This window comes from Rhinatrema bivittatum, chromosome 1 (genome assembly GCF_901001135.1).
Source record: "Rhinatrema bivittatum chromosome 1, aRhiBiv1.1, whole genome shotgun sequence".
Lineage (NCBI taxonomy): Eukaryota > Metazoa > Chordata > Amphibia > Gymnophiona > Rhinatrematidae > Rhinatrema > Rhinatrema bivittatum.
The window spans coordinates 309,536,159-309,561,352 of record NC_042615.1 but is presented as its reverse complement, the minus strand read 5'-3'; positions in this window follow the sequence as shown (position 1 = coordinate 309,561,352).

The following is a 25,194-nucleotide window of genomic DNA, read 5'->3' as shown; positions in this document are numbered from 1 at the left end:
TTCCATCTGCACCAATTGGTCACTAAGGTCAGATACCGTTTGCTCTGCCACACCATGTCCATGCCATATCTGCTGCCTTTGATCTCATCCATACTGGCCTGTAACTTAATGAGACACTCATCTAATGCCGCATTTACAGCATTTGTAATTTGCAGCAGCATCTCCTCCGACATAACCACTGTAGATTTTTCACTGGGCTCTGTAGTGGTATTGCTGTGCTTCTCCCATTCACAGTTTCTCCTTGATGCTATGTTGCGGTTTTCAGCTCATAATTGCTGCATTTTAAAGTTCTCTACCTGCGAAAGAGCAGAGGAACCTCTATATAACTTGTGTTGCACTTAGTCACACCTCACCACAGAGTGATTCTTGAATAGTTGTTGGTAATTGCAAAGTCTGGAGGGAATCAGTCAGGGGCTCTTTCCCCGTGCAACTGTTTAGCCCGTAGCCATATCTGGAAGTCCGTTTGCAAATCCAGCTTCTACCGCATAAGTGGGGGGATGCCTGTGATGGGTGTGTATTTGAATGGGAGGCTTCCTGGGATGAGTAGGTGTGTGTGAATAGGAAGCTGCCTGTGATAGGTGGGTGTGTGTGTGTATATGGGAGGCTGCCTGGGATGGGTCAGTGAAGAAACAGCATAGTTATATTGGGTTTAATAGCTCAGAGCCAGCTAGGTCTTAGGCTGCCTGCATATGTCAAACCAGCTTAGTAGAGGGAAAGTGCGAGGCAGGGAGAGGATGCCAATTAAAAGGCATCACCTATAACTTGTTTGTTTGACCTAATAGGTTAAGTAAAATTGTGAGAAACTTCCAGAAGGTAAAAGCAATCCCTGCAGCTAGCACAGCCTCCTTTGGCCCACCTCTCAGCAGTGCTATTTAATGGCAGGGCCCTTCCTCAAGATGTGTGGGATCCTATTCTAGAATCAGATAGACAGATATATATTTTTTTAATTGAACATCTCCTGTTCGTACAAGTTTTGCTGCTGTTCTGTACTTAAATAGACCCTAATTGGCTTTCACAAACAGCAGTTATAATTTTTCCAAAGGAGAGGATGATGAGTAATTTTTCATAGGAACAAACAGCAGGCATCTCTCGAGACGTGACATTTCCATTTCTTCCCATCACTGCAAATTCTTTTGCCTGTCCCCAGAAGGTCGAAGACTCATTGAGGTGTTAATATTCACAGGTGGTTGCTTTGTGCTAACTCAGCTATTTTTCGGTTAATGTCTCTTTAGTAGAAATTGACGGTAGTAACAGGATGCAAATTCAGCATGTTTTTCTCTGGTCGTTTTGAGGTTGGACGGCTTGTGCTGCTCTGATCTCCCTTACTAAACAGCCTCACAATCTGAAAAGTTTGCAGGTCCCAAGTCTGCCTTAGGTTGCTTTGTAGCTGTCGCAAACTTAGCAGGTAAATTGATTCACTGGAATACAGACAAAAATGACTGGTACTACACGCTTACACTCATGCATAGAGCTGGGAAGATAAATGACTCTGTAAATGTATGATCCCGGTACTGCAGAAATATGTTCCTTGTGAAGGGGTCTGAACGCTTCAACCTGACAAAGGACTTCATGTACCAGAATTCCCTGCTTCATGACGGGTTTACTTACAGTCTGCAATACAGCTGTAATTAGGACATTGAGAAACTCTCTGTCAGCACATTGCACATTTTCATTTTTTTGGCTTCGCTGTTCTTATTCTCTGATAAGCTTTCACTGCTGTAACCTAGATTAGAACAATGGATGTATTATGTGGTGGGCTGTACTACTGCAGACCCGCGAATTCCTTTCCAGAACTGCAAGTCCCAGCAGCCTCTCCTGCAGAACATGGGAGAAGTTTCACGAAAGTTCCAGGGTGTCTAGGGAGGGGGTCAGTAGCCCCTTCAGCCGGAATATGCTTGCTCAGCAATGCTTAGAACGCATGTGTAAAAGATAAGAACTGTAAAGTGCATAAGAGTCTGCTCCTGGAGGGGAGGGGCATGCAGTTGTACTGAGCCTTTGTCTTAGCTGCATCTTGCTGGCAATAAAAGTCTATCTTTACGGATCAGTTGTCTGGACCTCCTTACTGACTAAAAAGAGACGGTTACATTTGGCGAGCCTCAGCCAGGAGGTACCGGGGACGCTATTTTAGCCCCCCAGTTGGTCCAGGGGATTTTGTGGCGGAGTGATCCCCCAGACTTGCCTGGTGAGTGGCCACCGCTGAGTTCAGTGATCAGGTATCTGAGGGGGTCATTCCACGGAGATCCTCTGAGACCTTTGGGCTGGTGATCCGGGAAGAAGGCTTTCATGACGTTCGGAAGAACCCTGCAGGCGAGTATTATGGGAATGATGGGAAAAGTGAAGAATAGCTAAAAGAGTAGCAAATAACCGGTCCATCCGTGAGGGGACCGAGGGGGCTTTGATCACACCCCAAGCGGTGGTTTGGTAGGAATTGCATTCCGAAAGCCACGCGCATAAAAAGAGGAAAAAGAAGTAACGCATACGATAGTGGGAATAGGTTTCTTGTTGTGTGAAAGAGAGTGAATGGCCTCGCAGTTCTAGGCCGGGCTGACCGCGTCCTAGTCGGGGCGATTGTGACCCTTTTGTGTCTGACGGGTACGGACCCCTTACCTATCCGTCTTCCCTTCCCTCCTTTGTCTGTGAATTCTATCCTGATGGGAGGGGGCGGTTCGACTCCATTAAAAGTCATGACGGAACACTATAGGGAAGTGTTCGATAGACATAAATGTACTAAACCTGGAATGATTCAACGATGCACCCATAGGTGGCCCAGTTTGTGTGTAAATTGGCCTCCGGTAGGAACTTTCGATTTCCAAACGGCCACGAGGGTCCAGAAAATAGTTAGTGAAGAAGGGAATCCGGGTTGCCCTGAGGATATACCGTACATAACTGCTTGGATTGCAGTTATTGAAAATCCTCCGTCGTGGGCAAAGAAGTTAGTGGAGGGAGCCGCCCTCGTAATGGTGGCTCAGGCGCACAAAATGGGGAACTGGAAGTCCCCATTATTAATTAAGGATTGTAATGTATGTAACTGCTATCTGTGAATTGCAAGCACATGTACCAGGGATTCTTTGTTTTTAATTGTTTTAAACCCTAATAAGAAGAGATTTTGGTTTACAGATGCTGCACAAGACTACTATACAACAAATTAATGTACAGTGTTAAGTTAAAATACTGATTTGATTACTGGAGAATGCATTTACTGGTGTTGAAGTTTAGAACTTGATGGCAGTTAAGGGTTAACGGCAGAGATAATTACAGGAGAGAGGAGGGAATCGAGCCAGAGGAAAAAAAAAAAAAAAGACGTTGAGCCAGTGCGTAGTGCATTCAATATGGCTGTGCGTTTCAATGCTTGTCTCATATATATTATCTGTTATTTAAAAGTTACATTGGAACGCATGATAAAGTATGAACTCCCTTTTGCTGACGCAGTTTATTTAAGCTGTCTCTGGGAAATTTAGAGAAATGATTAAGAATGGGTTCTTTGTTAAAGTTTTTCTTGTTGCTTCTTTGGCTAGCAGTAGTTAAATATGCAGAGCTACTCCCTGTTTTAAGGAACTGGCAAGATAAGACAGCCAAGCATGTGCAGCGCTGACTGTGAGAATTACAGGATGCCGTTTGTAAAAAAAAAAAAAAAAAAAAAACCGGAGAAAACAAAGACTTAATATTAAAAATTTTGATTCAGTGGCAGGCGCAAGATAAGGATTATTGGAAGTTGTGGGCAAGAGAAGGGGCCACTATGCAAGATTAGGAACAAGAGCAAATATGAGTCGGCCCAAATGATAAAGTAGTGGCCCACACACACACATATATATATATATATATATTGCAATTATGTTCTTTGACCACTGGTGGGGGCTGGGCTCTGGCTATTACCATATGTTCTTAGTGTTTGCAATGTAATTGATACAAGGCTTTCAAGGGTTTGATCATCACTCCTGCACACCTAAAGCGCCCCCCTTGGATCCTTGCCTGCAGATCCAGGTTGACTTTATTGAATTAACCCAATGCCAAACTTACAAGTATGAAGGAAGCAATGTTTTGCAGCTTCTGGCCCTGCCACTTGGGCTGAAGATGGTTCTTATGGATATAGAACTCCAATCTATATGTTAAATCGTATTATCCGACTACAAGCAGTGTTGGAACTTCTCACTAATGACTCATCGTATTTTGAGATGTATGGGAACAGGGATCAGGAAGAGAAGAAAAGGGCCCGTCCCTGCAACCAGGAACTTAATAATAGAGACCCGACATCCGAAAGAAGCTGCAGAAGGCCGAAGGCTTTGAGGGCATGAGCCTCAGCCAGTTAAAAGCTATAGCAGACCAGGTATGTGGAAATAGAGAAGTGGAAGAGAAAAGAGAGAAGCAAGTAGAGACATGAAGGAGAAAGTGACTGTTAGCCGCCGCTCTCGAGGACACGCGGACGGGAAGGAGCCAAGACAATGGCAGACCGCGAAGAGGAGGGGGAACAAGACCCCCCCCTTTGGGAAAGAATCAGTGTGCGTACTGCAAAAATGAAGGCCATTGGAAGAGAGACTGTGAAGAATGGCAAAAGAAATACGGGAGCCCTGCAGTGAATACTAACGACAAAAATGGACCTGCACCGACACAAAGGGGCCGAGGAGGAAGGAGATCGGACAACCCCCACTGGCAGATGGCGGGGGAGGCGACAAGGAGCATACAGCCTGAAGAGACCGGGAGGGAAGAATCCCCACTGACCCTCTGGTGGAGATCCACGAGGTAACACAACAAAAATCAGGGGCCTGTTGGACTCAGAGGCCAACGATCTGTCATGACTGCACCAATCGGCCCCCCCGACGAAAGAGACTGTTTCTATAGTGGGCGCCTCAGGTCAGGTACTCACTGCCCCTCTGCAGAAAGAATGAAGTATACAAGTAGGCGGGACCATGGTATCCCTTATCTGATGGAACCTGCTGTGTAAGCCTCAGACCACATTGAGATTTCAACCAACAGGGGAAGTTAAAGCCTCCTTCGGGGACCATCCAGTGATACTCATCTGTCCCCTCCAAGAAGAATGGAGACTACATCTTCCCATAGTCGAACGAACCATCGAACATCGATATGAAAACAACACCCCCCTCAACAAAAACGAAGACAACTGATGGATAGTGTACCCCAAGTATGGTTCGAACAGAACCCGGGAGGAATAGCTATCGACGCTACCCCCATATGGATAGAGATGAAACAGAATGCACAGGTGATTAATCAACCTCAATACCCCATTCCATATATGGCCAGACAAGGAATTGAGATACATCTGCAGAGACTGTACGACTTGGGCATTCTCCGACGAATCCGATCTGCTTGGAACACTCCTTTGTTGCCCGTAAAGAAACCTGGTTCTAATGACTATCGACCAGTACAAGACTTAAGAAAAGTGAATAGTCAAGTAGCAGATCTAGTAGCCCTCGTCCCAAATCCGTATTCAATCTTGGCTCAAGTTTCCCCTGCATCAAAGTGGTACAGTGTCATTGATCTCAAAGATGCCTTCTTCTCCGTCCCGGTGGCGGAGGAATGTCAAAAGATTTTTGCTTTCACATGGGAAAATGCAGATACTGGAGTAAAGCAGCAGTACACATGGACTCGGTTGCCTCAAGGGTTTAGGCACTCACCTACGCTGTTCGGTGAGCAACTGGCAAAAGATTTAAAGATGTATCAAGTAAAGTATGGGCCAGTCATACAATACGTGGATGACCTGTTGTTTCGAGAGACGTACCTCGAATGTGCGGTATCCACTCTTCAGCTGCTAAAGACGTTGTACTCAAAAGGGTATCGTGCAAGTAAAAAGAAAGCGCAAATCTGTGAATTGGAAGTAGAGTATTTAGGCTTCCAAATACGTGGAGGAACCCGATGTCTGGGGATTTCTCGCACCAGTTCTATAAGAGATCAACCTGTACCCACTTGCAAGAAAGAGCTCCGGGCGTTCCTTGGAGCTGCAGGATACTGTAGACTGTGGATTGCTAACTATGCAGTTATGGCCCAACCCCTGTACGACAAGCTGCGGGGTAAAGAGGCAGAATCTCAACCCTTCCAATGGGAAGGAAACGAACTGGCAAGCTTACGTCAACTAAAAGAAGCCTTAATTGAACCACCTGCCTTAGGATTGCCAGATGTGATGAAACCATTCCATCTATTCGTCGATGAAAAGAAAGGAATGGCCATTGGGGTATTGACTCAAACTCTAGGCTCATGGGAGCGACCTGTTGCATATCTCTCAAAAGGAATGGACAATGTTGCAAAAGGATGGCCTGGTTGCCTTCAAAGCATTGCGGCTGCATGCTTACTAATTCCAGAAGCAGTCAAATTAACTTTTGGTCAAACTCTGAACGTAACAACTCCCCACACCATTCAAGGACTGCTAGAGACCCATGGACCAAAATGAATGACTAATTCACGTCTCGTCAAGTATTAAGCCTTACTGTGTGAAACACCTGAAATTCAAATACAAGACAGCAAAAACTTGAACCCGGCCACTCTTATGCCGGCACCTGAACCAGTTGCCCATGATTGTGAAGAAGTCATGGCTACAATACATTCCAGTAGACCAGACCTGAGGGATCAACCCTGGCAAGGAGCTTGGACTTTATTCACTGATGGGAGCAGCCAAATCATTCATGAGATACGTTCTGCTGGATATGCTGTTGTATCCGAAGATGAAATCGTTGAGGCTCAACCTCTTCCCCCAGGAACGTCTGCACAAAAAGCTGAACTAATTGCCCTTACTCGAGCTCTGCAGTTGGCAGAAGGAAAACTGTAAATATCTATACAGACTCTAAATATGCCTTTCTTACAATTCAAGTGCATGGAGCATTATAGAGGGAAAACAATTGAACAATGCATCAGAAGTACGTGAATTACTAGACGCAGTTTGGCTACCTCGCAAGGTGGCTGTAATGCATTGCAAAGCACACACCAGGAAATCAAACCCTATTGTCAAGGAAATCAGAGAGCAGATGAAGCAGCAAAAAGGGGCAACTCGGGAACCCTTCCAAGCAGTATTAATTGCATCGAATCATCAGGCTTCAGGCAGTCCTGGAGCTCATCACCAACGACTGCTTTCGCTCTTAAACTCTGGGCAAAACAAAATACCAAAATTATGACTGCAGTGTACCAGAATAGATTGGTTTTAGATTATCCTCTGGCCCAGGAAGGAGGGTTTGTGGAACATTTAACCTCTCCAATTGTTGTTTACAGGTAGATGACCAAAACAAGGTTATCCAAGACATCACTGATCGCATGGTCAAGATGGCACACGTCCCTGTCCAGCAATGGAATAGTGCTTGGGACTGGACCAATGGATTCCGTGGTTGGTTTTCCATGATCGGTGGATTTAAGAGCTTGTTTGTTATCCCAGCCAGTTTAATTCTGTTTTGTCTTTTAGGACCCTGAATTATTCCTTTCTTGCTCAAACCGCCTTCGTCGGGTGATGAAGGACATTGCTGAACGCAAAACAGCCACGCAGCTTCTGTCACTGTACATGTATTCCTCTGAGCCTATAGAACCTGTTTAACCATCCTCATGTTTTATCCTGGGCCATCTTCCCATACATGACAAGTTCGGGCTACAAAGGGGGGTGGAGCCAATAGGGCCCATCCGTCTCAAACCCGTGAAGAAACCATCGGACTGTTTGGGAAATTAGGGCCCCCTGAGAACTCAAATTGCTAATTTTTCTTGTTTCTGTTTCTTTCAGCTCCACAGTTGCGTTGTGATGGTGTGATACTTTTCATAAAGAATGATAAGTATCAAAGGGGGGAATGAAGGGGTCTGAACGCTTCAACCTGACAAAGGACTTCATGTACCAGAATTCCCTGCTTCATGACGGGTTTACTTACAGTCTGCAATACAGCTGTAATTAGGACATTGAGAAACTCTCTGTCAGCACATTGCACATTTTCATTTTTTTGGCTTCGCTGTTCTTATTCTCTGATAAGCTTTCACTGCTGTAACCTAGATTAGAACAATGGATGTATTATGTGGTGGGCTGTACTACTGCAGACCCGCGAATTCCTTTCCAGAACTGCAAGTCCCAGCAGCCTCTCCTGCAGAACATGGGAGAAGTTTCACGAAAGTTCCAGGGTGTCTAGGGAGGGGGTCAGTAGCCCCTTCAGCCGGAATATGCTTGCTCAGCAATGCTTAGAACGCATGTGTAAAAGATAAGAACTGTAAAGTGCATAAGAGTCTGCTCCTGGAGGGGAGGGGCATGCAGTTGTACTGAGCCTTTGTCTTAGCTGCATCTTGCTGGCAATAAAAGTCTATCTTTACGGATCAGTTGTCTGGACCTCCTTACTGACTAAAAAGAGACGGTTACACTTGTGTTGTGTTTGTTATTTCGTATTAGCTTGGGCATCTTTTATCTAGTTTTGATTACCCCAAAACTCCCGGAGGGTAAACTAACCAGTGATTGCTGCCCTTAATATATAATCATCAGCTGTTTGTACTTTGCACTGAGCGTTCCCTCTGTTTCCTGATAACCTGCTGCAAAAAGAACACAGTTTCACTTTACGCAGCCAAGTTAACTCTGGAATATCTTGAGTCAAGCAAGAATCTCCTGAAAGAAATCTGAGAAATAATAAAATAAGAATACTGGAAGGAAGACATTTAGAGAGGGTACATACACAGGGTAATAGTTCACTAGATAGATTTGTTTAGCATCCGTAAGATTCTATTAAAGACTATTTAAACTCATATGTAAAGATTTCACCTCACTGATGTGAGATTTATTTTGGGGGGAATGGGCAGGGGTATAAAAAAAAGGAGAAAAGGTGATTTAACAAAATTTCGTTGCACTGCAAAAATTGTTCCGGTTCTTTATCCAGTCTTTTGCACATTTTCACTAATAATTTTGGAGGTTTTGTACCCGTTCAAAATCTGCCTCTTAAGAGTGCATGAACAGAGGAAAATGAAAAAGTAAAGCAGTCAAATGACTGCTTATACTACTGAAATGTGTTACGTTAGTCCAATGAAAAGGTATCACGTTATACTTATATATATTTTTTTTTTTACTTGTTAACCTTTTATTTTGGTACAGCTGCAGGAAGAGTTAAACTAGCAGAAATAAGGTGAGCAGGTTCTGATTTCTTTGAACTTAAAGACTCCAGCTGCTCATTTCTGTGCTATCAAATTAATTTTTTATTTTGCACAGTCGTTGAGCAGAGAAGTGCTGACAGAGTGCACAGTGCTGCAGTGGCTAATCTTGAACGTACTTGTTTCATCCCATTTGAGTGTAGATCATTACCAAGGCAAACCTTGGTAATGATCCCTTCATTTGTTTCTTGCCAAGGAAAAGTGCGTGTTATGTGCTGAAAAGAGCAGTGCAAATTACTTCAGTGTTTCAAGGGATGCAGTGAGGACAAATTATTGTCCTTGGGGTATATATTCCAAAACCATTTAGACGAATAACTTAAAGTTATCCGTCTAAATGTCAAGGTTTAGTATATTCAGCCCCTTCTCCAACTCACATCCAGCTGGATAAAAAAAGAGCCATGCTGGGGGCATTTCGGGGAGGAGTTAGGTTATCTGGTTACCTTAGCCAATTTTAAACTATAACCGGCTAAGCACAGGCTATCACTGTAGTGCTCATAGGAGCAATGCTGGAAGCGTACAATTCTAATGTAGCTCCTTAGTGACACCAGACGCGCCAGGCCTGGGTTGCAGTGGGAGGCTGCCACGATCCAGGCTGAAGAGAAACCACCATTTAAGGTAAAGGGAAGATAAGGGTTTGGTTGGGGTGAAGGAGGGGGGCCCGCAGATTTAAAGATTTTAAAAAGTAAAGCTGGAAGTCGAGCGGGGAGTGGGGACCCCCGACCCATATATTTAAAAAAAAAAATTCTGATTTGGCCTCTTTGGGGAGGAGACAGCAGGGTCTATCCATGGAGTCTGGGTTAAGGGAAGAACGGGGTGTGTGTGTGTGTGATTCTAGTCAGGGTCTGTAGGCCCACGTTTTTGTTATTTTTTTTAACTAGGTTTGCCACGTAATCAGATATCTTTTGAAGATATCTGGTTAAATGGCTGGTTATCCATTATGTTTAAAGTTATCTGGCTACTTTAGCTGTTTAACTTTAATCAAGGATATTTAATGGGACAGTTACCCCACTGAATATCCAGGACAAGGTATCAGGCAAACTCTAGCCGGATAACTTGTCCACTAAACAGCCGACTGAATATTGGCCTCCTTATTTCTAAGACGTTTCTTACATGATTGTTATTCTTGTGACAATGACAGCACTTGTCTTAAGGGGTTAGTTACAGAAACATGAAATAGGATAGCAATTTAGGATAGTGAGCCCCATCAAGTCCACCCAATAGCCTTCCTTTTGCAGTGCCAGAAATCTGAGTTTATATCTGTTTTTCCCAGGCCTTGCAGTTTACACAACATTCTAGTGCTGGATTATTGCATAAACTACTTAAGCTGTAACTCAGAGACTCAGATTACGAGGGACTTCTAAATATTTAAAAAAATATATATAAAATTTCAAAGTTTCCTTTTATTTATTTATTTATTTATTTATTTATTTATTTATTTAGGTAATGCTATGGGCCTCTTAAACTAGGCATAGTGTAAGGCCTCAGCATGTCTTAATCTGGCCCTGGGTATATTGTGGTTCAAGAAGACACTGACACAAAAATTGCTTGCTTCTCAGCTCCTGATGTTCCCTTTCCTGCAAAATAGGAAACAGGAAATAATATGTAACCCCTGGATTGTTTGAACCTGAATAACACTTCCAGAGGCCATATCTCAAATTTCTACTTTTAGTGGAACACTGTGATTTTGCCAAAAGATGTAATTCATAAGAACATAATAAACTGCCATACTGGGTCGGACCAAGGGTCCATCAAGCTCAGCATCTGTTTCCAACAGTGGCCAATCCAGGCTGCAAGTACCTGGCAAGTACCCAAAAACTAAGTATAACCCATGCTACTGATCCTAGTAATAGCAGTGGCTATTCTCTAAGGCAACTTGATTAATAGCAGTTTATGGACTTCTCCTCCATGAACTTATCCAAACTTTTCTAAACCCAGCTACACTAACTGCTCTAATCACATCCTCTGGCAACAAATTCCAGAGCTTAATTGTGCATTGAGTGAAAAAGAATTTTCTCTGATTAGTCTTAAATGTGCTACTTGCTAACTTCATGGAGTGCCCCCTAATCCTTCTGTTGTCCAAAAGTGTAAATAACTGATTCACATTTACCCATTCTAGACCTCTCATGTTTTTAAAGACCTCTATCATATCCCCCCCCCCCCCCCAGCCATCTCTTCTCCAAGCTGAACAGCCTTAACCTCTTCAGCCTTTCCTCAGAGGGGAGCTCTTCCATCCCTTTTATCATTTTGGTTGCCTTTCTCTGTACCTTCTCCAGTGCAATTATATCTTTTTTGAGAAGCGGTGACAGAATTGTACACAGTATTCAAGGTGCGGTCTCACCATGGAGCGATACAGAGGCATTATGACATTTTCTGTTTTATTCACCATTCCCTTCCTAATAATTCCTTACATTCCAGGGTTTCCTGCGTGGGGAAGGGGGAAAGGGGAAGTGTGACACCAAAGACTTGGCCTAAGTCCAGGCCCAAACACCCCAAAACTTGAAAAAACATAACCACCTATGTCAGGGATCCAGCGTCGCGGTCCAGGCTCAAGCCTGATTCCTTGGCCTTGGCCTAGAACATGACCTGGGCCCTGATCTGGATGCCGTGCCCTGGTGCCTGAGCCTTGGCCTAGGCCAGTGCCATGGTCCAGTCCAGAGACTGGGTCCTGACGCCGGAGACTCAGCCCAGACCCAGGCCTGACACTGGGGCCCGACCTGGAGGCTGGGTCATGATGCCCAGGCCTTGCTTTCTCCTCCCCCACATACACTCATTCACTATCTTCCCCCAGAATAGGCAAGTAGAGCAGCTGCAGCTTCCTCCATCAGCCCATGTGGCATTAGGATGCCTCCTTTCCTCCATTTATGCAGTTGACACCACTCCTCTCTTTGGCCACACAGACTCATCACTGTTGATATTCCACCACCTTTTCAATCGGAGGGCCCAGCCACCACACACTACTCTGGCTTCTCTCTTCTAAGGGGAGGGCCTGGCCTCCCCCACTTCACTGCCTCCTCTCTTCGGCCCGGAGGGCTCAGACGGCTTCTCTCTTCTGCCGGGAGAGTCTGGTCCTCGCTTCTATGCTCCTTGTTTTCGGCCAGGAGGGCCCAGCCACTGCTTCTTCCATGCTCTGGCTCCTCTTGTGAGCTCAGTTTAAAGGTCAGTTGATAGCACCATGTGGGCTACGGAGCCCTACACAGTTCAAACAGCTGACGTTTGAAATGTGCACTGCATTAGAGACCGTATGTGTGGGGAAGCATTTAGTTGAGACTATGCAGTGCTGAGCTAGAAGAAGAGAGCTCTGTGGAAAAATGAGATAGCGAGCATGGTAGAGTATATATTGGAGATGACTATAGCTGGACCTGGAGGGCAAAAATCCAGACATTTTAGCCCTTCTCCTGGATTCTGGTCAGTTACTCTAATATCCATACTGTCTGGAGAAAATCCAGACAGCTGGCAACCCTAGCCTGACTGGAGTGGATCACCTGAATCAAGGTTGGAGACAATTGCTGGCTGAAACGATTTCTCAACAATCTGTAAAGCTGGAACTGGATCCAAAGCGGAATGCGAAGCAGTTGATGCTGGTACAGGATCCGGAGCTGGCTGTGAAACTGCTGGTGCTGGTACGGGATCTGGAGCTGGCTGTGAAACAACTGCTGCTGCTGGCTGGACCAGATTCCTTGAAGCTGGGCCTGGATTAGGCTTATGGCCTGAAGCATAATCAGACTCCCTTTTGAGAGACAGATGCAGGACTAGAAATTTGGATACCAGGGCCTCCATAGGAGCAGATTCTTCTATTGTAGAGACTGAAGTAAGACCCAGCATGGAATTTGGAACTGGATTTGGTTTGGCAAATATTGGCTTCTAGAGAGTTAGAGCAGAATTGACTAAAGCAGGAATTGTAGCAGGCTTAGAAGAAGCTAAGGCTGAGACAGGTTTAACCAAGGAAGAGTCAGACAAAAAGGCTGTGGAAACAGCACAGGCTGTCTTTCCTGGTCCTAGGGCAGGTCTCATTAATGCAAGATTTGGATCAGCTGGCTGCACTGGAGTCTATAGTCCTGTCAGGAATCAGCTGGCTGAATCAGAGTCACTGGGGCAGAGCTGAAAGCAGCCAACTAGGTAAGAGTCACAGAAACTGAAGTTAAGACCCCCCTGGCTGAAGCTGCGACAGGCTTGGCTCAGGCTGGCTTTGTTGGGGCTGACTTCACTAGAGAGGAGGCAGGCATCGGGACCGTGCAAGCAGCAAGGGTTGCCTTCTTTGGTGCCAGGACTGGAGTCTTAAATGCAGAAGCCCAGGAAGACCCCCAAATATCAACGATATCCTTTTAAAACATATACAGCAGATCCAGACTCCAGGTACACAGGTAGGAAAAACAGGTTTTAAAAGAATAATAGGCAGCTACATTGCTAGCAGGTTTCATCATGGCATCAGAAAAAATTACTCCTGATTCACCGGGCTTGCTGAACTCCATATTGCCACTCCTGGAGCGGGGTTTGTTGGCCTCTGCATGATGTCAGGGCACAGGTGCTGGTATAAGGGTAACCCCCAGGACAAGAGTGACGCAGGACTCAGGGAAGAGCAGGTTCACATGTTATTGATCCCCGCTTACGTCAGGAAAGGGTGGGATATTTTCAGACAGCCTATTTACCCATCTAATGGCATTTGAAAATTACTCTTTATGAAATTATGCAGGCGTTTTCATATAACTGTAAATCCACTTTACGTGCAAATGGCTAACTTATGCACGGAACTCCCAACTTAGCTTATGAAAATGTATCCCAGGTCTGCTTATTTATATTCTGTGCATTGTCATTGCTAGGCTGGTGCATTACCTGTCGGGTGAACAGGACAGGAACAGCACAGGACTCAGGGAGGAACAGGTGTGCAGGACTGGATTGGCTTGGGATAGAATCTACACCTGTACAGGCCACCTCCCCTTCAGGTTGAGCCTTTGGGTTCTGGTGGCTAGCAAGACTTCAAGTGGAGGTGTACTTGAGGACAGGGGAATAGGAGGGAACCCACTAGAGCAGTACAGGCCTGCAGAAACAAAGGGAGAATAGAAAGCAGCCCACAAACTGGAAACGGGAGTACACCATAAAACAAGAACACAAGGACAAGATCAACAAATAAAAATAGAAGGCTACACAAAGAACGGAAAGCCAATTAATAGCTAAGGTCTAAGGCAAAAATCAGAATGGCCATAACATGGAATGAAAGCTGAGGCAATGAGCTTACCAGGAGGCCAGCTTATAAAGGAGTAGAATTGCTGAGTCATGCCGCAAACATGGCTGCCAGTATGACCTCCAAAATATGGAAGCTTGGAGGACTAAGACAGCATGAGCATGACCTACTGAGGACCCCTACAGGCAGGAGAGTTATTTATTTATTTATTATTATTATTATTATTATTATTAATATTATTATTAATAATAACAGCTCTTATATACCACTTATAAGAGCAACCATGCTAAGCGGTTTACAGTAATACATACATAATTAAACAACAATCAACAAACTAACACAGATGCACACCACTAATCAAAACCGACAAAACAGGATACAATACCTAATAAAATATAAACTGTTCAAAATAAAAATATAAAATAAGATAAAAGAAAACAACTGCAGCAGGGCCCTCACATTACCAACATTTAAAGGACCTCTGTTTATGTTTTCTGGGCACAGCAGACAGCAATCCTGTGATTTTTGGTGATTATATGCAGTAGGCTTTAGAGAAGGGGTAAGAGGAATGAGTGGCAACAGTCATTCTTTGATGTTCATTTGTGTCCATTTGTTAAAAAATGGTTTTCTTGACATGTATCCTGTTCAAAGCAGTGACAGCAGATGTGCAGGGCATCCTAGCCTAGAAGGTATTAGGAAACTGATACTTAAAAAAATGAGCATCTAAATTTAGGAACCCAAGTTAGGGACCTAATTTCAGCTGAAAATGGGAAAATTCACCTAAATATAGGATCCTAAAACTTGGGGACCTGCATTTAGGCCTCCTAATCATTTGCCTTGATTTAGGCTCCAAAATGAGGTGCCTAGTACTGAAAATCAGTGCTAGAATAACTTTGTTTCCCTGTCCTAACTCTGCCTTCATAAGTCCTCACTGATTAGGCTCCTATATGTAATGACCCACTGGGGTTCATTACTTAATAGTACCCTTAGTATTATCTCCTTTTCAGCTAGACAGTTTAGGGTAATAATTAGGGGGGGGGGGTGCAATTCAAATACAGCCCCTCCCTTTAAGGGTGTTGGGATGTCCATCCCTCTGGTTTATAATACAAGCAGCTCGCTCCTGACAGCTCTCGGGGCAGTACAGTTTGGTTTTGGAGTTAGGAGGAAGTCTGGAGTTTATTCTTCGTTGGATTTTTGGGGGCCTACCCTTGGACTCAGTGCCCACCTGCCTGCAGTTCCTGGGCAGGGTCGGGAAGCTGCCTTTCAGTCAACACCTTGGCTGTTTGGTAGGCTTTTTGGGTTGGTTTGGGGATTTTGAAGATTTTTCTTTGTAAGAAGCCTGTGAGAGACCACGAGGAAACCTCTCCCTAGGGGGCCCAGTATAGGGAAGACCTGCCCCTCTACCACCTCCTGAAGGACATAGACTTTCTGGTGTTTTGGCTAAGTTTGCTTAAAAGATCTGGGACGAAGAGTTTTTCTGTCCCTTTTCCTGCCCAGCCTGAGGATCATCGAGAGCTGCATGTTCCAAGTGCATCCCTTCTATCGTGGGATTTGATAACTTAAGAGAGAATGAGAGAAACCTTGGCGATCTGTGAGTAAAACCCATACTGACTGACCCCTGAGGACCCCCACGGAGTTTGCCCCCTTGTGAGAGAGAGAAATTTGTGAATCTGTGCAGAGACTGGAAGGGGCTTTTCCACCCACACAAGGATACCCCTTCCCCACTTGGGACCCTCATTTATCCAAGCCCTGGATGGTGAGGGTGTCCCTTGCCCCTGGAAGAGATAGAGAGTCCCTTGCACAGATAAAGAGAATAAGAACTGTAAAAACCACCTGTGGGATGAGAACTGATGTGAACTCTGCCAGTTACCATTCAGAGAACACCTTCAGTAAAGTTTTCATTTTGGACACTTACCCAGAGCCTCCTGTGTCATTTGTTTGGCACTCATATTCATCAGAGGGGAAGAAAAAGCATATCGCTCCCAGGGAAAAGAAACGGTGTCACCCCTGCCCACCTTGGGGTCCTGGGGGAGTTGCCTCACCCCCCATCAGTAAAAGAACCAGGCCCTGGAAAAAAAAGAGACTGTGTGAAAGAGTTTGAGCTAGCGATTGGCTCTATAGAGAACACAAATTACTTTTATGACCCCCATCAGTATTAAGTGGTTGCCCGAGGATCGGGTTACATATATTTAGTAGCCTAGTGAAACTAGGAGACTAAATTTAGAATGAGCCTCAATGAAAACAACATTTGAACTTATTTTCCTTTTTTCTTCTAGCATGGACTTGTAAGGTTCAAAAAGGCTCTTCCAAGCTTGTAAGTGAAAATTTTATGCTCAGGTACAGCCTCTAGGCCTTTCACTGCTTGGGTGTGGGGGAACCTCTTTATTTGGGCAGTGGCCACCTACAAATGGCTGCACTTCGCCTGTCTGCAGCTGCCCCTCTCCTCTATTAAGCAATTATTAGACCCACGGGCAATAATCGATGACCCTGTAGGCTAGCAGATCAAAATTCATTGGCTGGGAAATGTCTGCATTTGACAAATATCACTCTATATCAGGGGTTGCCAACCTTTTTGGGAGCGGGGACCCCTTTTCAACCTCCAAATTTTTCATAGACCCCAACATGCTTCTCTTTCATTTTTACCTGCAGTTATATGCTGTATAGAAATATTATTAAAGTAATAACAAAGAAATAATTGCAATATATACACCCCAGGCTCATTCATAATATATAAAACTTATTAAATAATACTTACTGATATAAAAGGACGTCATATAATTGCAAAGCACAGCAGTAAATGTACAAGAATGTACTCATATTCAATAACTTGTGGTGTAACTATAGGCAGCCACCCAGCTGGATGTGTCTGGATCTGGACCGACTGAGGGGAGTGGATTGGAGGAGAAACAGAGAGAGAGAGAGAGAGAGAGAGAGAGAGAGAGAGAAATAGACTGGTGGAGATGGACTGGTGAAGGAAGAGAGAGAAAGACTGACCAAGATGGACTGGTGGAAGAAAGGAGTAAGAGAGAGAGAGAGAAACTGGCAAGAAAAGGACTGCTGGAGGGAGACTGAGAGAGTGGTGGACATGGATTGGTGGAGATAGACAGACCATGGAGGGAGAGATTGAGAGAGAAAGAGACTGGTGGAAATGGACTGGTGGAAGAGAGAGTGACTGATGAGGTATCCTGGTGGATAGAGATAGAGAGCAAGAGAGAGATATAAACTGGTGAGGATGAATTGGTGGAGGGAGAGATAGGCAGGAATGAACTTGTGGCGGGAGAGAGAGTGACTGGCGGGGCTGAACTGGTGGAGTGAAAGAGGGGTGCTGGTTGGGATGAACTGCGGATCAGAGAGAGAGAGACAGAGAGAGAAACTGGTGGGGAAAGAGGAAGGAGGGATGTTTGAGACAGGCCCACATCAATAAAAGGGAGACGTGGAGAGGTTTGGTGCACATATTCCCCTCCCAGTCCCCCCTCTCCAGCAAGATATATATATATTTTTTTTTTGAATTATTATGATTTTTAAAGAAAATCACCTGTGACAGGGAAACTGTTCTGTTAGTTTGATCTTGGTAGGGGGTCCAATGGCTCTTTCAACATCTTCCCGTTACCAAATTCCATGCATGCAGAGACAGGATACCCCTGATCAAAAAGCAAGAGGCATCGCTACAAACATTTTGCACCATTGTCGCAAGGTGCTGGGCATGCATGTCAGTGGCATCTCTAGCCAGAAAAACCGAAGTAATAAAAAAAAATACCCAGGCCAGTTTCAATCATCTAGTAAAACTACCACTAAAAATATTCAAGAGCATCAATCAAAAATTCTTCTAGATAGGAATGGGACAAATCCCAATACAAAACTTGCAACTTACATTCTACAATACCCTATGTTCACAGAAACTCCCTCAGCAAAGAGTGCAAGGCACAACAAGGACATTTTCCTTTAACATGCACCATAAAAATATAATATTCCACTTCTGATGTCACCTCGGTAACAGCAACACAAACTCCCTCCACTACCAGGAACACTGTATAATACAAAATCCTGTAAAAATTATACTTAGAGCCTATAGAAAACCTGCCATACCATAACACAACTGCCAGACTCAACAGTAAGAACCTTAGCTATGAATTGCAACACTGCGAATATTATACCAGACCCTAAACACCAATACCCCTTCTATTAGGACACCACAACAAGTCATGTTGCTATAGATCTCTATTTAGAAACTACATACTAGCAGAATACCTCACCTAAGTCATACATGCAGAACACACAGACTCTCTGCAAATACAGAATACAGATTATAAATATAAGCGTGCAGACAAAAATGGAACTGGAAACTGAAGAAGCAAGACTCCGTATGCATTGCAACAATGGAAAAAACAGAAACATCATTCATAAAACTTCAAATAATGCACTCAAGAAATATAAAATAGCAATAAAACCATACTAATAAAATAATATTTCAAAACAACTGACAAATACAACAGCCGATAATTTAAAACTCTTTTAAATTATTTTTTAATTTCCCAATCAACAATAAAATATTTCAGAACATCAGATACATCAAATAGCCAAACATAAAACTAATAAGGATTTAAAAATTCCCCACTCTCCATACCTGGGACCTTTTGATTTCTAGTCACTCTGAAATTGCTGTGAATTATTAGTAGGGGTGAGGGAGGGGTGCACCAACATTCTCCTCTCATATACCCACATATGCACACATTCATTCTCACATACACATGCTTCCTCTCTCTCACACACAAACACGCTTGCTCTTTCTCATACACACATGCTGACATACTTACTTTCTCTCTGTCATACACACATGATCTCTTTCACACACATACACTCTCCCTCTCTCATACAGGTTCTCTCTCTTTCATAATCAGACATACGTTCCCTCTCTCACATACACACACATTCCCTCTCTCATACGTACATGCTCTCTCATGCACATATGCTCACACAAACACATACACTCCCTCTCTCACATTCATACACACACACACACACACACACACACACACACACACACACATTCCCTGTCTCATAGGCTCAGGCTTTCTCTCTTTCACACTGACACACTCCCTCTCTCTCACACACACATACACACACACACACACATACGCTTCCTCTCAAACACACACACATGCTCACTGTCTTATACATATATGCTCTCTCACGCACACACATACTCACATAATCACATATGCTCCCTTTATCATACACACAGCCTCTGTCTCTTTCACACTCACACAGTACTCCCTTTCTCACTCACACACATACACACACTCCCTCTCTCATACATACATTCTCTCTCACACACATACATACTCACACAAACACATGTGCTCCCTCACTCTCACACTCATGCCCTCTTACACACAGGCTCTCTCTTTCATACACACACATACATATACATATAAGATCTCTCCTCTAATTCATACAAGCATACATGTTCACAAACCCTCTCTCTCACCCAGGCCACTCCCTGTCCTGGAATCTGAAGGGTATGCAGGGTTCAGTGGCCTCATTCTCATTCAGATTGCCTTGCAGGCTCCTGCAGTCTTTGACTGCCAGTGAGATGAGTGTGCCAGTGGCCCTCTTCTGTCTGTTAGGCCTTCACTTTTGCGGCTGCTGCAGAACGGGGTCTGAGGCAGCCTAAAAATAGAAACATAGAAATTATTGCAGAAAAGGACTAAATGGTCTATCAGGTCTACCTAGCAAGCTTATGGTAGTATCTACTATGCCGGGCAGGTTACCTCCATACTTAGTTTCTCTATACTATGGTAAATCTATGCATGGCCACATATGCACGTATATGCTGCTGCATACATTTGTTTGAAAGTTATCCTCCCTGTGTCCTACAAAATATAATGAGCAAAAATTAAAAATTAAAAGCTTGTGGCTTATGGGATCAGATTCTACATTATTTTAATAAGATGGTTTATACCATAGACCATAATCAGTGAATCAAGTTTATGCTGTTGCCATGGAAACCTTGCATGTCAAGCGGGTGTATGCACATAACAGTTTGGGAGTAAGAAGGTGAATAAATAATGATTTGATTTTAAGTTTGATTTCTCTGAGGAAGTAATTACTTTTCTAGTATTCTTAACCAAAATGTCAAAATGCTGTGATGAAAGCTTACCTTCTTTACTAAGACCAGTTGAAAAAATGATACTGGTTGCCATAGACAACAGGTAAAGGTGGTACTTTGGGGTCAATTATGTAAAATATGCATAATGAAGTAATGTAATTGGATATGTTTCTGAGAATGCTTTACATGTCAGTGTGATGTATGGGACATTTAGATAACTTGGCAGGACTGAACATTTCCCTGCAGGAGTTCTGGTATTAAGGTAATCCTCATGTAGGGCCCCTTTAAGTCTCCACTAGCACAATTGACCCTAGTGTAGCAAGCTACTACAAACCAGGTTCCTTCCCCTATGAGCTTATCATGTGTAGGAGCCTTACAATGTGGCCCAAGCTGTGTCTGGGTCTAAGTGATGTGTTTTGGACCTGTCAAAAAGGGGGTTTGAACCCTGCAGAGACTGCAAGCTACCACAGCCAAGGTAAAGGAATATAAAAATACATAAAAATCCTCTGTGTGCTCTCCCGAGTGCAGGAAATTGCTCCTGGACCCCCGCTAGACCACCAGGGACTTTTGGCAAGTCCTGTGGGGGACACACACATACATACTCACACAGGATGGTCCCCAAGACTTGCCAAAAGTCCCTGGTGGTCCAGCGGGGGTCCGGGAGTGATCTCGCCATTGGCTGCCAGTAATCAAAATGGCGCCAATAGCCTTTGCCCTCACTATGACACAGGGGCTACCAGTGCCATTGGTCAGCCCCTGTCACATGGTAGGAGCACAAGATGGCGCCGGCCATCCATTGCTCTACCATGTGACAGGGGTTGACCAATGGCACCGGTAGCCCCTGTGACATAGTAGGTCAAAGGCTATCGGCGCCATTTTGATGCGAGGCAGCCCGATGGCATGGAGGGAGAAATCGTTCGCGGGACCCCGCTGGACCATCAGGGATGTTAGTAAGTCTTGGGGAGGGATCGGGATGGTGGGGGGGGGGGGGTTGTATTTAATGTATTATAGTAAATGTTAATGCTTGGGTGGGTTTTTTTGAACTTCGTTTTCCCGCATTGTTTTTTGGGCCGTTTCGTTTTCCCCATTTCGTTTTTGTTCGTTTTTCCAAAAAACTAACCGGGGAAAAACACACTTTGCCCCGAAGCGTCCGACTCAAAAAATGACCCGGTAGAAAAAAATGAAGCTCATCTCTAATGCCTTCCCCATATTGGTGGCTAGGAAGAAGAATGGGGCAGTTCAGATGTGTTAGATCCAAGAAGTGGGTATTACCAGATCCCCATAAAAAAGTGATGAAAAAAACACCTTCATCTGTCCCCTGTACCAGTTTGAGCGGATGCCCCAAGGACAGGAGCTCCGAGTACATTCAAGCAACCTTTGGAAACAACTGTGGGAGACATGAATCACCTGGAGGTGCTGGTGTGCCCAGATGACCTCATTGTCTTTGGAAAGACTTCAGAAGAGCATGAGGCTGGCTGATGAAGACTGGATGAAGACCTGGTTGGAAGCTCAGGGGCTCAAACTGTCCCTGGACAAGTGTCAGTTCTGCCTGCCTCAGGTGAAATATGTGGGGCTTATTGTGTCAGAGAACGGCATTGCTACTGACCATGACAGCGATTGCAACGGTGGCTACGTGGTTGAGGCCTATGGATTTGAAGGCCCTGAGATCCTTTTTAGGATTTTGCGGCTACTACAGGAGATTTATTCAGAACTATTCCTCGATAATATGACCCTTTCAGATCTCACTAGGGGTTATCCCCAGAAAGAATAAAATAAGACCAAAATCCCTGCCTCAGGAATGAAGTATTTTAAGCCCTCTGAACCTTTCAGTGCCAGGTGGATCACAGACTGCAAAGAGGCTTTCAGTAAAATCATTTATTGACTATTGCATGTCCCTGTGTTGGATTTTGCTTACATCCATCTGCTGTATATCCTGCACACTGATGCTAGCCTGGAGGGGTTGGGCATAGTACTATACCAAGAGCACTCCAATTGCATTCTTCCTGTTGCTTTTGCTAGTAGAAAGTTGACAATCTGAGAAAAAGTACCCAGTATCAGCTTGAATTCTTAGCAATAAAATGGGCTATAGTAGAGAAATTTCATGATTACCTATATAGTGCCAAGTTCACTGTGTGCACAGACAATAATCCATTGACCTCTGATTTCACCACTGTTAAGCTCAATACAACAGGGCACTGATGGCTGACCACTTTAGTCACATATGACTTTGACTTAAAATATCGTCCCGGTAAGGGCAACATTGATGTTGATGCTCTATTATGAAGGGTCTACAGTAAGGAAGGCTCAGACCAATAGATATAGGTGTCAGGGGATGGTGTAAAAGCCTTAGATGAGGTAGAAGCAATAGTTTCACTGGTTGCATCTGCTATTGTCTTGCCAGTTGCCCTCACCAGAGTTGCCAGTCTGAAGGGGGAAGGGTTACCTTCATTACGGAAAGCTGATCTTCAACAGGCTCAGAAATGTGACCCTGGTCTTGGGGTTATCTGGCAAGCTAAGAAGTATCTCAGGCCAACTACATCTGAGGTGTTGCAGGCACCCAGATATTCCCCTGCTGTTGAGAGTGGGATTGCATAGTGATGATCATCTAAGGGTTGACATAAGGCTTTTACACCATCCCCTGACACCTGTATCTATTGGTCTGAGCCTTCCTTACTGTAGACCCTTCATAATAGAGCATCAACATCATCTAAAGTAAAGAAACAGCTAATATTGCCTCAGAAGTTCAGGAAGTGTGTACTGAGGAGCTTGCACAATGATATTGGACACATGGGGGTAGATCATACTACTCAGTTAATAAGGGCCATATTCTAATGGCCACAGCAGTCAGCAGATGTGGGAACATATGTAAAGACCTGTGGAAAGTGCATTATGTGGAAGACCTTGCCTATTAGAGCTGCCCCCTTGATCTGGTTTGCATTGATTTCCTATGTTTAGAAAATGACAGCTGCAATATTGGTAACATCCTAGTAGTTACTGATCACTTCACAAGGTACGTCCAGGCTTTCCCCACCAAAGATCAGCGTGCAACTACTGTGGCCAAGGCACTTTGGTAGTGAAGTCAGCTGATAAGGGTGGTGCGGTGGTTGTAATGGATAGTGGGAAATATAGAGATGAAGCCCTGAGACAACTAGCAGATAATACATTTTATAGGCGGTTGGAAGAAGACCCTACTAAGATGATTAAACTGCAGATTGATCAGCTATTGAAGGAGGCTCTTATGCAAGATTGGATTACAATGCAGGAATATCGTTTTCTTAAGGTTGACCATCCAAGAGTTCCCATTTTTTACCACCTACCTAAGATCCATAAGAGCTTGGATAGACCACCAGGACGCCCTATAATATTGCCCTATAATATCGGCGCGTGGGTCTTTATTAGAACCGTTGTCCCAATTTGTGGACACGTTTCTTAGGCCACTGGTTCCGAAGCTTCCTTCTTATATCCGTGATTCAGGAGATTTAATGAACACTTTAGAACATGCAGACATTCAATTGGAAGGTGTGTCTTTAGCTACAATAGAAATAGTGTCATTGTACACTAATATACCTCAGGATGGGGTATTGGGAGTGTTGGAGAAGATCTTAAATCAATCTGGGATTAGAACCCGTACCCCTGTTTCTTTTGTAATCCAGTTAGCTAGTTTAGCTTTAAAAGAAAATTTCTTTATTTTTGATGGAGTATATTACCAACAAATAGGGGGGACAGCCATGGGGCCACCATGGCCCCGAGTGTGGCCAGTTTATATGTAGGGTGGTCCGAGGAGCAATGGTTGAAAGTTTGTCCTTACAGGAATAATATTTTGTTCTGGTGGCGTTTCATTGATGACATCATTATTGTGTGGTCTGGAGAGCAAGTGTTGTTTGAACAATTCATAAGTTCTTTAAACTCCTGTGATCCCTCTCTCCTATTTACCCACACTTTTGGCAATAAGGAAGTACCTTTCCTAGATATCTCAGTGTCTATTAGATCGAATGAATTTTTCTTTTCAATATATAAAAAGCCAACGGATAGAAACACCTTGTTGGAATATTCAAGCCATCATCCTCAACAGCTAATTCATAGCATACCTTTTGGACAATTTTTAAGGTTGAGAAGGTTATGCTCAACTACAGCTGAATTTAAGGAACGCTCTAAAGAGATGAAAGAAAAATTCTTAAGTAGGGGATATCCTGAGAAGGTAATCCGGAAAGCGTTGAAGCGGGCTCGGTGGAATAATAGGGAGCTTTTGTTAACTCCTCAGTCAAAAATGAAAAAGACTAAACTGACCAGTGTGTATTACCTTTTTCAGCTGGCATAGGAAAAGTAGTAAATAGCATTAAAAAGCACTGGCACATTCTGCAAGTGCACCAAGTATTTGCAGAGCGTCTGTGGATGGCGTTTAAAAGAGGAAATAACATCAAGGATCTAGTAGTTCATTCTATGTTTAAAACATCTCAAGATAAGATCTTTGAAATACCTGGTCATTTCCCATGCAATGCTTGTACTGTAGGTGAGAATGCTTGTTCCAATATTGATATTCCAATAAACTACAATTTTATAGACCTCGGGTAAGATCAACTTGTACCACTCAAGGAGTGGTGTATGCAGTTTGGTGCCCCTGCACATTAGTGTATATTGGCAAAACTGTGAGAAGTTTAAAAACTCGGCTTATTGAACACAGGAGTGCACTGAAGTGCATGAGGTTAGAAGCACCTATGGTACAACATTGTGTAGAGAAAGGCCATACATTTAGTAGCATGAGGTGCACAGTGTTGGAAGTTTTAAAACAGGATGATCGTGGAGG